At 35.0% G+C, this 13,904-nt stretch overlaps 1 pseudogene; it reads right to left on the bottom strand.

Annotated features, from left to right (window-relative positions):
- Positions 1-2,263: 2,263 nt before the first annotated feature.
- Positions 2,264-6,037, bottom strand: LOC120177371 (annotated as a pseudogene).
- Positions 6,038-13,904: the final 7,867 nt, after the last annotated feature.

Raw genomic sequence — 13,904 nt, 5'->3', positions numbered from 1 at the left:
TCAATTAAGGAGTGTTCTACTGCCTGTAAACTTTTAAGGAGAGCTAGCTTCTGGACTAGTTCCAAGTCCAGTGACCTGTTTGATTTTGGTGGATAGTTTTGCAAAGTGGTAAACTTAAGGAGGCCTGAAAGTTTTTCAGTCAATGCGGAATAATGGGTTGGAACTCGATATTGTCTTTATAATATCCTAATCGATGGTGCGTACAAATCTGGGCATATGGAACTGCAAAGGAATTGTTTCATGAACTATTTGTCAATGGTTTAAAACCCAATGTTTATGTATATACTACAATGATAAATGGATTATGTAAAGAGGGATTAGCAGATGAAGCATACCAATTGTTTAGGAGCATGGAGATAATGATGTTTGCCTGATAATATCTGTTATAATGTAATGATCCGGGGTTTTTCCAGAACAGCTCTACCTCAAAGGCATCCAACTCCTTGAGGAATGGTCGGTAAGGCTTTTCTGCAGATTTATGCACGGCCACCTGGTATGTGGATCTAATCTTACAATCTAATAAATCGATCAACATTTAAAAAATGTTGGGTTGTTAGTGTAACGTTTGTTAGTTGTGAATATGAATAAACTTGGTCATAACCATTTCATTGTTATGACAAAAATTAATGTTTTTCTTTAGAGCTGTGTTGTGTTAAAGTGTATTTCCAGTCTTGGTTGGTGTACCTTATAAATATTAAGGTCTTTTGATATTACATCATTTGTATTACTTAAAACTTTTACATGTTATCTTGTATTTGGTTTTGTCATGTGTAAATTGGATTAATATAATACTAACTGGCAACATACATTGTATTTTCCAGCATCGATGCCATATTGGTGTAGTTTGGGATTTCCACTTTATGTCGCCTTGTACGGAGTTCTGCTATAGAATCCGTTTAAGTTACCAATGTGACCTGCTTTCCTAGCATTATCTTTATCTACTCATTCTTTGTTAGGTCTTTCAATTTGGAACACATTACTAAGAATTGTTCAATGTGTTGTAGTTGTTGGGATTATACAATTGAAAATGTTTTATCCTTGTGCCGGTAATGTCAGGGATTCAAAGTCCAAAGTAAAGCTGCACTCCTTAAATCCGAATGCATCAAAATCCTTATGATCGAGACAGCAACCATTGCATAAAGACCGAAAAGAGCATGTATCGGTGTCCTTCATATTTGATGATAAGGAACAGTGGCACTCCTTGACAAAACTTATTGTGTTGATTACCTTTATAAATTAAACCGCTGCAAGCTTTGTAGAGGAAGAAATGGCACTTGCAGCTAGGGGTGTAAACGAGCCGAGTCGAGCTCATGTATTATTGAGCTCAAAAACTCGCGAGTTTAAAATTTTCAAGCTCGATTCGAACTCGAAATCCTGAACTGAAGCTCGTGAGCAGCTCGAAATGGCTCGAAATGAAAAAAAAATTCTTAAACTTAACTTGATTAAAGTCTTAAACTCGAACATGAACCTTAAATATATAAAATCTTACTGTATTTAAAAAAAAATCAATATATAAATATTAATATTAATATTAATTTATTTTTTTAAATAAAATCTTAATATATTATATTTTCGAACTGCTCACGAGCTTTTCGAGTCGAATATCGAGTAGCTCGTATCGAGTCGAATATCGAGTAGCTCGTTTCAGCTTGTTAAGTACTCGAGTCGAGTTCGAGCTCAATTCCATTCGATCTGAGTATTTATCAAGCCTTAATCGAATCGATCTTGAATGTCTCGTGATCTATCTCGTCTCATTTACAATCCTACTTGGAGCAATAATGAAATAGAGTTGAGAGACATCTATCCCAACCTGTCACTTTCACCTTTGAGCTTGTCTTATACCACCAAATCGTGTTCATGATGTAACTCACTAGCTTCGTTGTGCTCATTCACTTTGATAACACAAGTGATGTAAGAATCCGTAGCACATCACTCGTATCTTCATTGAGTCTCATTTACAATCCTACTTGGAGCAATAATGAATAGTTGAGAGACATCTATCCCAACCTGTCACTTTCACCTTTGAGCTTGTCTTATACCACCAAATCGTGTTCATGATGTAACTCACTAGCTTCGTTGTGCTCATTCACTTTGATAACACAAGTGATGTAAGAATCCGTAGCATCATCACTCGTATCTTATTGACTCGATCCATTATGTATTACAATTGATCATCCTCCAACACATTTTCACATTACTCACATAATTCCAATCTTCCTTCACACAAAGGTAACTTCAACACTCTTTTCCATTCAAACCGACATCCAATCAAAATCGATGTTATTCTTTATATGCACATCCAAATATGTATCGAACATAAGTGTTCAAATACTTGGGGAAAACAAGAGTTCTGTTATAGGTATGATATCAGCAAAATGCAAAATCGAGAGAAATGGATCATACGGTCTCTAACTCCTACCCGAAGCCCTAATTTATAAACCAATCACACTCTAGTTGGAAAATTACATAACTGAACCAATACGCTAAAAAACATAGATGACCACCACCCACCATAAATTTTTTTAAAACATCCAAAATTCTCTTTTCCGAGGTGTTTAAGCATCTAAAAGGAAAAATAAAAGATGCCTACACCAGGTCCGGAAACTGGAACAGTGAGAAACAAGAGAAAGGTAATTGATACCCTGCAAACACTTATTCCTCGTCCATTCCTGCAGGCTGATCTCTCCTCGCTGGACCTCCAGCTGGTTGCCATTATAATCTACAAACGTTTAACAATATATATGTGATTCTAATCCCATTGGGAATACGAATGTAATCATTATTTCATTTTCAAGTTTTCTGTTTCTAGTCGCTACCTGATCAACACGTAGCACAGTGCAGGCAGCATCTGCAGCATATTTGAGAGCGAAAAACCTGACAAAAGAATTCAATGATTGTACGAAACGTTATGAAAGCAACAAAGGTTCACATTCGGCACAACAAAGAAGAGACCCGAGCAAGAAAAAGTATATTAGTAATTACGGTGACATAAAGATCAGATGTTGATGGTGGAGACATCCTGCAAACACCATCCTCCGAGTTACCTCCCCTCAAGTTAATACCCACTTTGGTATTCCAGATGCATGCTTTTCATACAACTTAGAAATGATTCCATTGGATCGAGTCCAGCATTCTCTGCCAGGGTCGGTACCAATTCAAAACTTTCAGCAAACTTAGCAATGGCATACTGATCCAATCTGCAAAATATTCAATAAACAGCTTCTTTTAGTATGTCTAAATCTACTACAAATTTCAAGCCTATACGCGATTCCAGCGAAGCTATCAAAATATACGTGACAAATCCAAGTCATAAACAAGTGAAATCACTTGACCGTCAACAATGCAAAAGTTGCTTTAATTGACACATTGTCAGCACTATGTCTGGAGACATAGTGGTTCGGAGGTAGAATGCCATAAAGCCACAATATTTTTATGCCATTCATGCAAGCTAACACAATTGTGCAGGTCAAAGATGAAACATTACATGAAGAAGCACTTTGCAACTCGTAAAACAGACGGATTAAAATAGATTACCCTGTTTCCTTGAAGGAGAACTCTTTCAGTCTTCTCGCCAACTCTATTTCAGTAGCTGCAGCCCCAGTTAGTATACGACTGTCCCTGCACATTGCTTGACCAAAAAGGCTTGGAGCATTAAGAATGTGATCATGATTCTTCCTTGAAATTTACATCCAAAAAGAGAGCAGAAAGACAGTTCCAGAGGTGAGAATAGAATCCAATAAGGTTTATTAGGAAAAATGCAAAACTCTGGGAAGAATAAGTAGAAACAAATAAAAAGATCAGCAAAAATCACCTTATATGTATCACTCCATCATCAACAGCTCTTTCAAGATCATCCAATATACTATCAGTACTTCCTCGCAGAACCACAGTTGCAACTTTGTTGCCACCTTCTTCATTTCTCACAACAGTGACCTACATTAAAATGGAATTGCAATATAAGGAAAGGACAGGGAACCAAATATAACTATAGTCACCTCTTCAAACACCGAAACCACCGATTTCCTCAACAGAAACTGAATCAATAAATCCCAGATCATCTGGCTTTGGTTGGCTGATTTCAGCTGTTGGAAGAAAAAGGCCCATTAGATTGCAATCAAAAGAAATGATCCTTCTTATAACATAATATAGATAGAAGCTCACAAGAGCAGCAGTGCCTGTTGTGCGGCAGAAGCGTCGTAGTTCAAACTTTGAGCTGATTTTTAATACCATTAACCTGCCAAGGAATCCCAAATCAGAAATGTTGAAGATAATTCTCCAGCTGCAAGAAAATACCATGGGAAAACTTCCAGATTTAGGCATACTTTGAACAACAATAGCACCCTATACCAATTTACATGTAAAGATTGGCAACACAAGATAAAAAATTATAATATATATTATATAAACCCCAAAGGGGAAAACAAAGACAAAATTATGTCTATTTTGCTTAAAGGCTAAAACCACAGATTTTAAAATAACAGGATAAAAGTATATCATAATTAACCTGCTCGGCAGAGTGAATTAATACAGTTCCTTTTGTCTCAGTGGCAGATGAATCAACACCACTAGCAAACACAGCCACCTAAACATTAAGTGAACACAACAATTCAAGTCAGACAGAAACAAAAAGTTTTTAACTTGGCCAATTGAGAATAGTTGAGCAACTTTTCAAAACTTAATCAAAGAGAAAAGAAAAAGAAGAAGAGTAAAATACATTTGTACCTTCGCCTTTTTCACATGTTTTATACTTCCCACAGCATCACCTTTTAAAACCATTCCCCGAATTACCATACAACTATGCAAACCTCCTCCAACAAGCTTTACCACACGAACATTATCAACATCAAAGTTCACGGGGTTCTTGGGACAGACTTGAATGCAAGCCTAATAATATACAGAAACAACAACTAAAGAAAATGTAATCATGTTGGCCTTCAAAAGGTAACAGATAACAGAATAATTGATTAGTTACAGAGAAGAGGAACTAGTTGCAAATTACATCAGCTATAAGGGAAGAATATATCTCCTGTCCATATTGTTTGCTAGCAACAGCAGCTTTCATTCGAGTAAACAACTTGCTCTTTATCCCGAACATCCATATTTTCAGAACCTTTCTCCACAAGTTCCTCCAAGACCTCAATTGTCTGCATATATTAAAACACGGAAACATAATCCCAAATAAATACCAAGTTTATAATCACAATTAACAATGCTCATGTCATTTAAATTATTTTGAAAAGCAAGGGGCAAACCTTGGTAATTGCTTTAGTATAGCCACTAATTATCTCACTTGGGTGCAAGCCTGTCCGAATAAGCTCCTCCGCATTTTGGAGAAGCTCTCCAGCAAACGAAATTGTCAAATTAGCCCCATCACCAATTTCCTCTTGCTGAGCCTTACCTGCTAAAATCAAAATCTTGGCGGTCGGATGCTGAACCTCAAGTTCATTGACAATAGTAGCGGCATCATTGGTACAAAGTGCTTGTCTAAATGATTAATAAATTTTATTCATACCTAAAGAACAGTATAAAACAAATTAAACCAAATAAGGCATTGCAAAAAGAGCAATCGATCCGGATTTCGAAATGAAAAAGGAACAACAGGCGCAGGGCATCACTGATAACAGTAGATCAAGAATTAAAGCAACTTCCGGAAAAGAACAATTGATCCGGATCTCAAAGAAAACAAAAAAAGACTACAGATTCAAATAAAAAAACAACGATCAAAAAAATAATTTTGAAGATCGAAAGGGGTACCGTCGGGGCCGAGGGAAGTGCGGGTGATTGTTGACAGCTGCTTGCAAGCATCGATGTTTTTTAGAACAGCTTCTTCGAGACCTGAGAGATGCTTGTGACCTTCCTCTCAGCATCGATTGTATGCCATAATTTCGCATAGAGAACGCCATTTTCTTTCTCTTCCTTTTCTACTCAAACCTTAATCAAAGAATATTATACTGAAAACCCCAAACCTAGAAATGAGGAAAATGGAACCTTTTTCGGATTTGAAGGAAGAGAAGAGCGAACTGGCAGCTTGAGTCGGTCAAAACCCTGTAACAGTTTCTGCAAAGGGTTCGTGTTAGATATTTTTAAAGGATAAAGTACCCCAAGATCATTAAACTACGGGATAGATTCTAGTTTGAACATTGAACAATAGATTTTGTCAGTTGAGTCACTAAATTATCAAATTAGTTTCAATTATGGAATTATTGTTATAGAAGTTAAGAAATATATATAATAATATTTTCTCCTCATATTTACACATTCTAATTAAAATTATACGGAATAATTCTATTTAAACTATAATCAAACTAATAGAATATACAAGTAGAGTTACGACACATTAACAGAATGATCAAAATAAAATGATATAATAGTTTGAGTATTGATATATAATTTTTTAAAACTTAGGGACTAATTTAGAATTAGATCATAGTTTAAGGACTGATATAATACATTTTAAAGTTTTGTAGACTGTTTTAAAATTTAGGGAGTAATTGAACATGGGTTTCTGGTTGAATTTTTTAAAATAGAGCTAAGGTTCTTATTGGACTGTTAGTCAGTTGTAATTGGGTTTATGGTTTCGATCTTATAATTTAATGAAAAATAAACAATAAACAAAGTATTTATTTGTTTATTATTGCTTCGAATGGGCCGAAAGACAAATGCAAGGGGACACGATAATGGTTAGAAATGAAAGATAAGGGTGGGCGTAAGGAAAGGTCGATAGGTAGGATCAACAATAAAATGGGCCAAATATGGGCTTTTATTATTTCGCTCGAACTTGAGATCCATACAAATTTGGGTAATTACATGATATAAAAACTACCTTATAATTATATTATTAATCTTTTAAAGAAAGATGAACCTCGTTAAAAACTTCTTTTAGAACCTAATAAGGGGAAAAGTGTCCAAAAAGATATTACCCATGACAATTATTATTGCTACATCAATAGCATAATCTCGGGCCAAACTGAGTCAAAGAACAAAAATTACCCCGAACGGGTCCAAGAAACTAAAGTATGCTACCTTTTTACAATCACGAGGAATAAAATGTACACAAAATCCTTTGTTGCTCATTAACATATCAAATGCATCATGCAAATGAAATCGAATGGTAGATATATCAGCATCAACACGACTTAGCTTGTTAACCACCTGCATTAGAGTGTGACTCAAACCGTACCGACTACCATCTCTTATCACAAGCGACAATCAGCCTCACAGTGTTGAAAACATTTTGATATTTCGTATAACAAATTAAGTTAAATGAATTTTAAGATTTTCCAAATGATTTTCTAAGTATATTCGATAGAATTATTCGATATCAAAACATTACTCCAAATCTTTTAAAGATCATTTTAATCCTTACTCAAAGTGTAAAATTAGTTTAATCTTAAAACAATTCAAAATAATTTTACAAAGTATTTCGAACCATTTCAAAGCAAAAAATTACAGATTGCTCAGAGGGAACCGATTCCCCCCTAAGGGGGTACCGATTCCCCCCTAAATGGTTGGCTCCGAGAATTCCAGTATGCTCGGAGGGAACCGATTCTCCCCCAGGGGTACCGATTCCCCCATTGTATAACGGTCGAAATATTTGAATTTTACACTTAGGAAACCGATTCCCCATAGGGGGTACCGATTCCCCACACTCCAAACTGTTTTATTAATTGTTTTCACACTAAAACGGCTATATTATTTCTCTAATTATCCCCAACGTTCAGAAGTGATTCAAGGTGTATTTAAGCAAGCTTAGAAGCCATTGATCAACAACAAGAAACATCAAGCAATTAGAATCAAGAGAGAATCAAGAGAAAGCATCAAACCTCAAGTTTGAGCATTTCAAGCCTATTTTCATTCAATATTCATTTTGCTTTCAAGAACACTTATTGTGCAATTGTATTTATTCTTGAGTGTTCTTTCTTTGTTCTAGAATTGTGCAAAATATTTGCCTTGTGAGGTTTTTCTTGTAAGTTTGCAAATTTGTATTTCTCTTGAGAAAAGAGTGTTCTCAAGAATTGGGGTATATTCTTGAGGGAGCTGTAAGGTTATCTCTTTGGCCTCAAAAGAAAGAAAAAATAGTGAATTTGTTGGAAAATCCTTAGTTGGATAGCTAAGGTAGTGGACGTAGACTTTGGTTGATAAAGTCGAACCACTCTAAATCGCTGTGCAATTTCTTTCAATTTCTGCAAAAGCTTCCACTAAAATTTTTATTGCCAATTCACCCCCTCTTGGCCGATTCAGTCAATCGATTAACTCAACAATTGGCATCAGAGCCTAACTCATTTGAAGGTTTAATCGCCTCTTGAGTCGATTCGGGAAGAATTATATCGATAATCAAAGTCATCAATGGCCTCCGCTTCAAACTTCGACTCCGGTCTCGAATCGATGCCCGTCAACAAGCCTCCTTTTCTTCAATGGAGCTAACTATGCCTATTGGAAGAATAGAATGATGTACTTCATTCAAGCAAGTGACATGGGAGCATGGAATGCTGTAGAAGAGGATACATCAAACCTCTCACTCATCAAACCTCACTCATCCAAGGTTGTGGAGTGAAGGAGAGACAAGAATGTTCCAGCTCAACTCCAAAGCCATCCATAATTTTTATGCTCTTGGACCAGATGAATACGGAGAGTTTCATCGTGTACAACCGCCCAAGAAATATGGGACAAACTTCAAGTCACTCATGAAGGTACCGATGAGGTAAAGAAATCTAAAATTAGTATTCTAACGCATAGCTATGAAAATTTCAGGATGAAACCAAATGAAGATATCAAAGCTATGGATAGATTTTCAACGATTGTCAATGGTCTCAATCATGGAGAGATCATTTCAAATGAAAAGCTTGTGAGGAAGTTAGTCTACTCACTCCCAAAATCGTGGCAATCAAAGAAGATGGCAATCATCGAGTCTAAGGACTTAACGTCCTTAACTCTTAAGAGCTAATTGGGTCACTCCTCACTCATGAAATGATGCTCGAAGATGAGGTGGACCTCGACAAGATTGACGAGACACCAAAGGAGAATGAGAAGAAGAAAAACATTGGAGTTGCTCTCAAATCCACAAAAGATGAGAGTGATTCGAATGACGATGACGAGGAAATGACATTGTTTGCCAAACGGTTCAGAAAAATATTGAGACATTATTGAGGAAGAAAAATCAAACGAAATGAAGGCCTCAAAATGAACCGAAAGAGAAGACCCAATCATTTGCTACGAATGCAAAAAGCCAGGGCATGTCAAATATGATTGCCCACAATTGAAGAAAAAGGGTCAATCAAAGAATAAGCACAAGGCTCATGTGGCTACATGGAGCGATGAAGAAAGTTCCGATGAAGAGGAACAAGAAGTAGCTAACTTGTGCTTGATGGCATTTGGGGAGATTCTAAGGTAACCTCTAACTCATCCGATTTGATGATTTATCCTATGATGAGTTATTAGAGGAATAATGGGTTGGCTTTGGATTATGAGAAATTATTTTAAAATATAAAAAGATGTTTCAAAAAACTAGAAGTTTGAAAATAAAAATTTAGATTTGAAAAATTTACTTTCAAAGATCATCATTACTTTCAAAGATCAATGATGATCATCAAAAGAAAATTGATGATCTTAAAACTTCTTTTGATAAAGTTGGAACCAAAACATTTTGAAAAAGGTGGAAATTCAAAATCCAACTTTGTTAGAAAAAGTTTAGAAACTACAATTATAGAGGTCCCCAAAGAACCTCTAATAGAAAAATCGTTAGAAGTATGTGGGTTCCTAAAGAACTCATTACTACTAAAGATAAAAATATCCTACACAAATGGATACCTAAGGGGACTAGGATTTTGGAAACTAATGAATATGGACCCAAAAGAATTTGGGTACCAAAAATCAAAAATTAATCTATATTGTAGGGAAAAGGAGCATTGCTACAAGGCACGGGAAACAAATTCAAATTCATGGTACCTTGATAGTGATGCTCAAACATGACCGGAGACAAAAGCCGGTTCATTGAGCTTAACGCCAAAAAATGGAGGAGAAGTGACTTTTGGAGACAATTTAAAAGGTCACATTGAAGGTATGGTACAATAGGTAATACCTCTTCCATACAAAATGTTTTATATGTGAATGGATTAAAGCATAGTATTGAGTATGTCAATTATGTGATAAAGGATTCAATGTCTTATTGAATTAATGGTTGTAAAGTCATTGACATTGCATCTAATCGGATTATGCTTGTTGGTCATAGAATAGGAAACATATACATGGTGCATTTAGATTCTTTGATATAATTTATGCCTAGTTGCTAAGGATGAACATGATAGTGGTTATGCATAAGAACTAGGACATGCTAGTATGAGTGTTTTGCAACGGTTAATTCAAGAGACCTAGTAAGAGGGTTGCCTAAGCTTAATTGATAATGATAAATCTGTGATGCTTGTGCTAAAGGAAAACAAAAGTGAGTTTCTTTTAAATCCATTAATGATGTATAACTAGTAGAGTTTTACAATTGATCCATTTAGATCTTTTAGGCCAACTAGAACTACTAGCTTGGGTGGAAAACAATATGCATTTGTCTTGGTAGAGACTATTCTAGATATACCTGGGTTCTATTTTTAAATACTAAAGATGATCATTAGAACAATTCATCACGTTTTCAAAAGTAATCCAAAATGAAAAATGTTACTCTAAATTAGTGTTAGGTGATCATGGAACTGAATGTGAAAATCTTGATTTACTGAATTTTGTAACTCTAACGGTATTAGCCATATTTTTCAGTACTTAGAACCCCTCAACAAAATGGAGTTGTTGAGAGGAAAAATCGAACTTTAGAAGAAATGGCTAGAACCATGCTTTGTGAAAATAATTTGCCAAATATTTTGGGCGGAAGCCAATACCACTTGTTATGTTGTAAATCGAGTAATGATTAGGCCAATTTTAAAGAAAACTCCATATGAAATTTCAAAATAAAGTCTAACATTAGTTATTTTCATCCTTTTGGATTAAATGTTTTGTTTAAACAACGGTAAAGAAACCTTGGCAAATTTGATGCTAAAGTGATGAAGGAATTTTTCTGGGTTATTCCTTTAAATTCTAAAGCCTATCGTATTTAATAAAAGAACTTTAGTTGTAGAAGAGTCTATACATGTGTTTTCGATGATAATCCCCTTCCGAGGAAGGATTCTTGTGTGAATGATGATGTAGGTGTTATAAATACAAATGACATTAGACATGACGTTGGAGAACCATCATCAAAAGAAGAAACAAAAATGAGGAAACTCATTATCCTCTTGAGAATCCAACCATTGAAGAAAGGGAAGTATCTTATCCAGAGAGTACAACTATGTCAAGGATGGTGAAATTATAGGTGATCCATCAAAAGGGGTAACAACTCGATCTTCTCTTAGAAATATTTGTAATTATGTTGCATTTATCTCATGCATAGAGCCTAAGAATATTAAAGAAGCATTAAATGATGAACATTGGATTATGGCTATGCAAGAAGAGTTAAATCAATTTGAGAGAAGTAAAGTATGGACATTAGTTGAAAGGCCTAGTAATAAATCTACTGTAGGTACTAGATGGTAGTTAGGAATAAGCTTGATGAGAGTGGTAATATAGTGAGAAACAAGGCTAGACTTGTTGCTCAAGGGTATACTCAAGAAGAGGGTATATACTATGATGAAACATATGCTCCCGTAGCTAGGATGGAAGCAATTAGAATGTTATTAGCATTTGCATGTTTCAATGAATTTAAATTATATCAAATGGATGTTAAAAGTGCATTTTAAATGGTTTATAAAAGAAAAAGTGTATGTGGAACAACCTCCAGGTTTTGAAGATTCAAATTTTCGGATCATGTTTTAAAATTGACAAAAGCTCTTTATGGTTTAAAGCAAGCTCCTAGAGCTTGGTATGAAAGATTGTCAAATTTTTAATTGAAAAAGGTTTTTCAAAAGGGAAGGTTGACACTACATTGTTTTTGAAGCATAAAGGTAAAGATTTATTAGTAGTTCAAATTATGTTGATGATATAATATTTGGTTCTACTAATGATGTTCTTTGCCAATAATTTTCTAAGCTAATGCAAAGTGAGTTTGAGATGAGCATGATGGGGGAGCTCTCATTTTTCTTAGGACTCCAAATCTAGCAAAGAAAAGATGGCATCTTCATCAATCAAGCTAAGTACGTCAAAGATATGCTCAAGAAGTTTGGACTGGAAAATGGGAAACCTCATGACACTCCAATGAGCTCTTCAACAAATCTTGACTTAGATGAAGGAGGTAAATGTGTAGATGTTAAATTATTAGGTCAATGATTGGATCTCTACTTTATCTAACTGCAAGTAGACCGGATATATGTTTAGTGTTTGCTTATGTGCTAGATTTCAATCATGTCTAAGGAATCACATTTACTAGCTGTTAAGAGAATCTTTAGATACCTTAAAGACACTCCTAGTTTAGGACTTTGGTATCCTAGAGACTCTAGCTTTAGCTTGCATGCTTTTTCTGATGCGGATTATGGATGATGCAAATTAGATAGGAAAGCACCTCCGGTACTTGCCAATTCCTTGGAAATATGCTAATTTCTTGGTTTTCAAAGAAACAAAATTGTGTTGCATTATCTACCACTGAAGCCGAATACATTTCAGCTGGTAGTGCTGTGCACAAGTTTTATGATGAAACAACAACTTTTTGATTATGGAATGAAGTAGGTACCATTCCTATCAAGTGACAATACTAGTGCTACTTGTCTCACTAAAAATCCCATCCAACACTCTAGAACTAAGCACATTGAAATAAGACATCACTTCATTAGAGACCATGTCACTAGGAAGATATAGTTCTAGAATTTGTTGATACTTTGTACCAATTAGCGGATATCTTTACAAAACCTTTAGACAAGGAACGATTTGGACACTTAGGAGAGAATTAGGTTTGACCAATCTATCTTCACTGAGTGTTTAAAATATTTTAGCACTTTTAATAATAAATGAAAAATGCTTATAATAGTAATTTTTGATTGCATTCATTGCTATTAGTTAGGGGAGTTTATGATTCTTGTTGAAAATTTAATTTTATGTTCAAATATCGTTAAAGATTAATTGAATTGTTTGAACATGATTAATTTTCAATATATGAGTTGCCAATACCACTAGATGAAATTAATTTAGCATTTTGGATGTTTAAAATCGGATTTTAGCATTGTGGTACAGAGGGAATCGATCCCCCCTTGAGGGAACCGATTCCCCCCACAGGGGAATCGATACCCCCTAGGGTTCTGGTTAAACACGGGCAGAACCCAATATTTGCTCAAACCCTCTCTTATTCCTTCATGCCATTTCTTCCCTCTACTCTCAAATCTCCATTCTTACCTCAAATCCTCTAAACCTGTTGGAATCATAAAAAACGTGCAAACTTCATCTAATCCACTCAAATCCGAAATCATTCAAGGTATTTTTCCAAAACTTCTTTTTATCAATTTATGAACATAGAACTAGTTTTAATTAGTTCTAGGTTGAATTTTTGATCGGGAATTGATTATTTAGTGATTAGAAACTAGATATTACAACTAATTTCATCAAAAACACAAGAATTTTCCTAAATTTTCGAAATAAAAAAATTATTTTTCAAATTATTGTGTTTTGATTAAATTATGTTGTTATTATGAAAACTATACATATATTGTTTCTCAAAACCATATTTTTCAAAAGTTTTTCAAAACTTTGCCCATTAGGATTGATTTAGAGAACCTTGAAATATGAGGACTCAATTGAGTTTTGGGATTGATTGAATTGCATACATGTGTTTCTAAATTGCAGGTTATCAATTCTATTCCGATTTCCTAAACCATGTCCAATCCTAAACGTGCTAGGTCTTCATCTAGTCGTTCACACCGTCAACCAAATCCACCTCCAAATCCTCA

This window comes from Hibiscus syriacus, unplaced genomic scaffold (genome assembly GCF_006381635.1).
Source record: "Hibiscus syriacus cultivar Baekdansim isolate YM2019G1 unplaced genomic scaffold, ASM638163v2 tig00112285_pilon, whole genome shotgun sequence".
NCBI classification, from domain to species: Eukaryota; Viridiplantae; Streptophyta; class Magnoliopsida; order Malvales; family Malvaceae; genus Hibiscus; species Hibiscus syriacus.
Note: the sequence above shows the minus strand (reverse complement) of the source record. Positions and strands in the feature narration are given on the sequence as shown.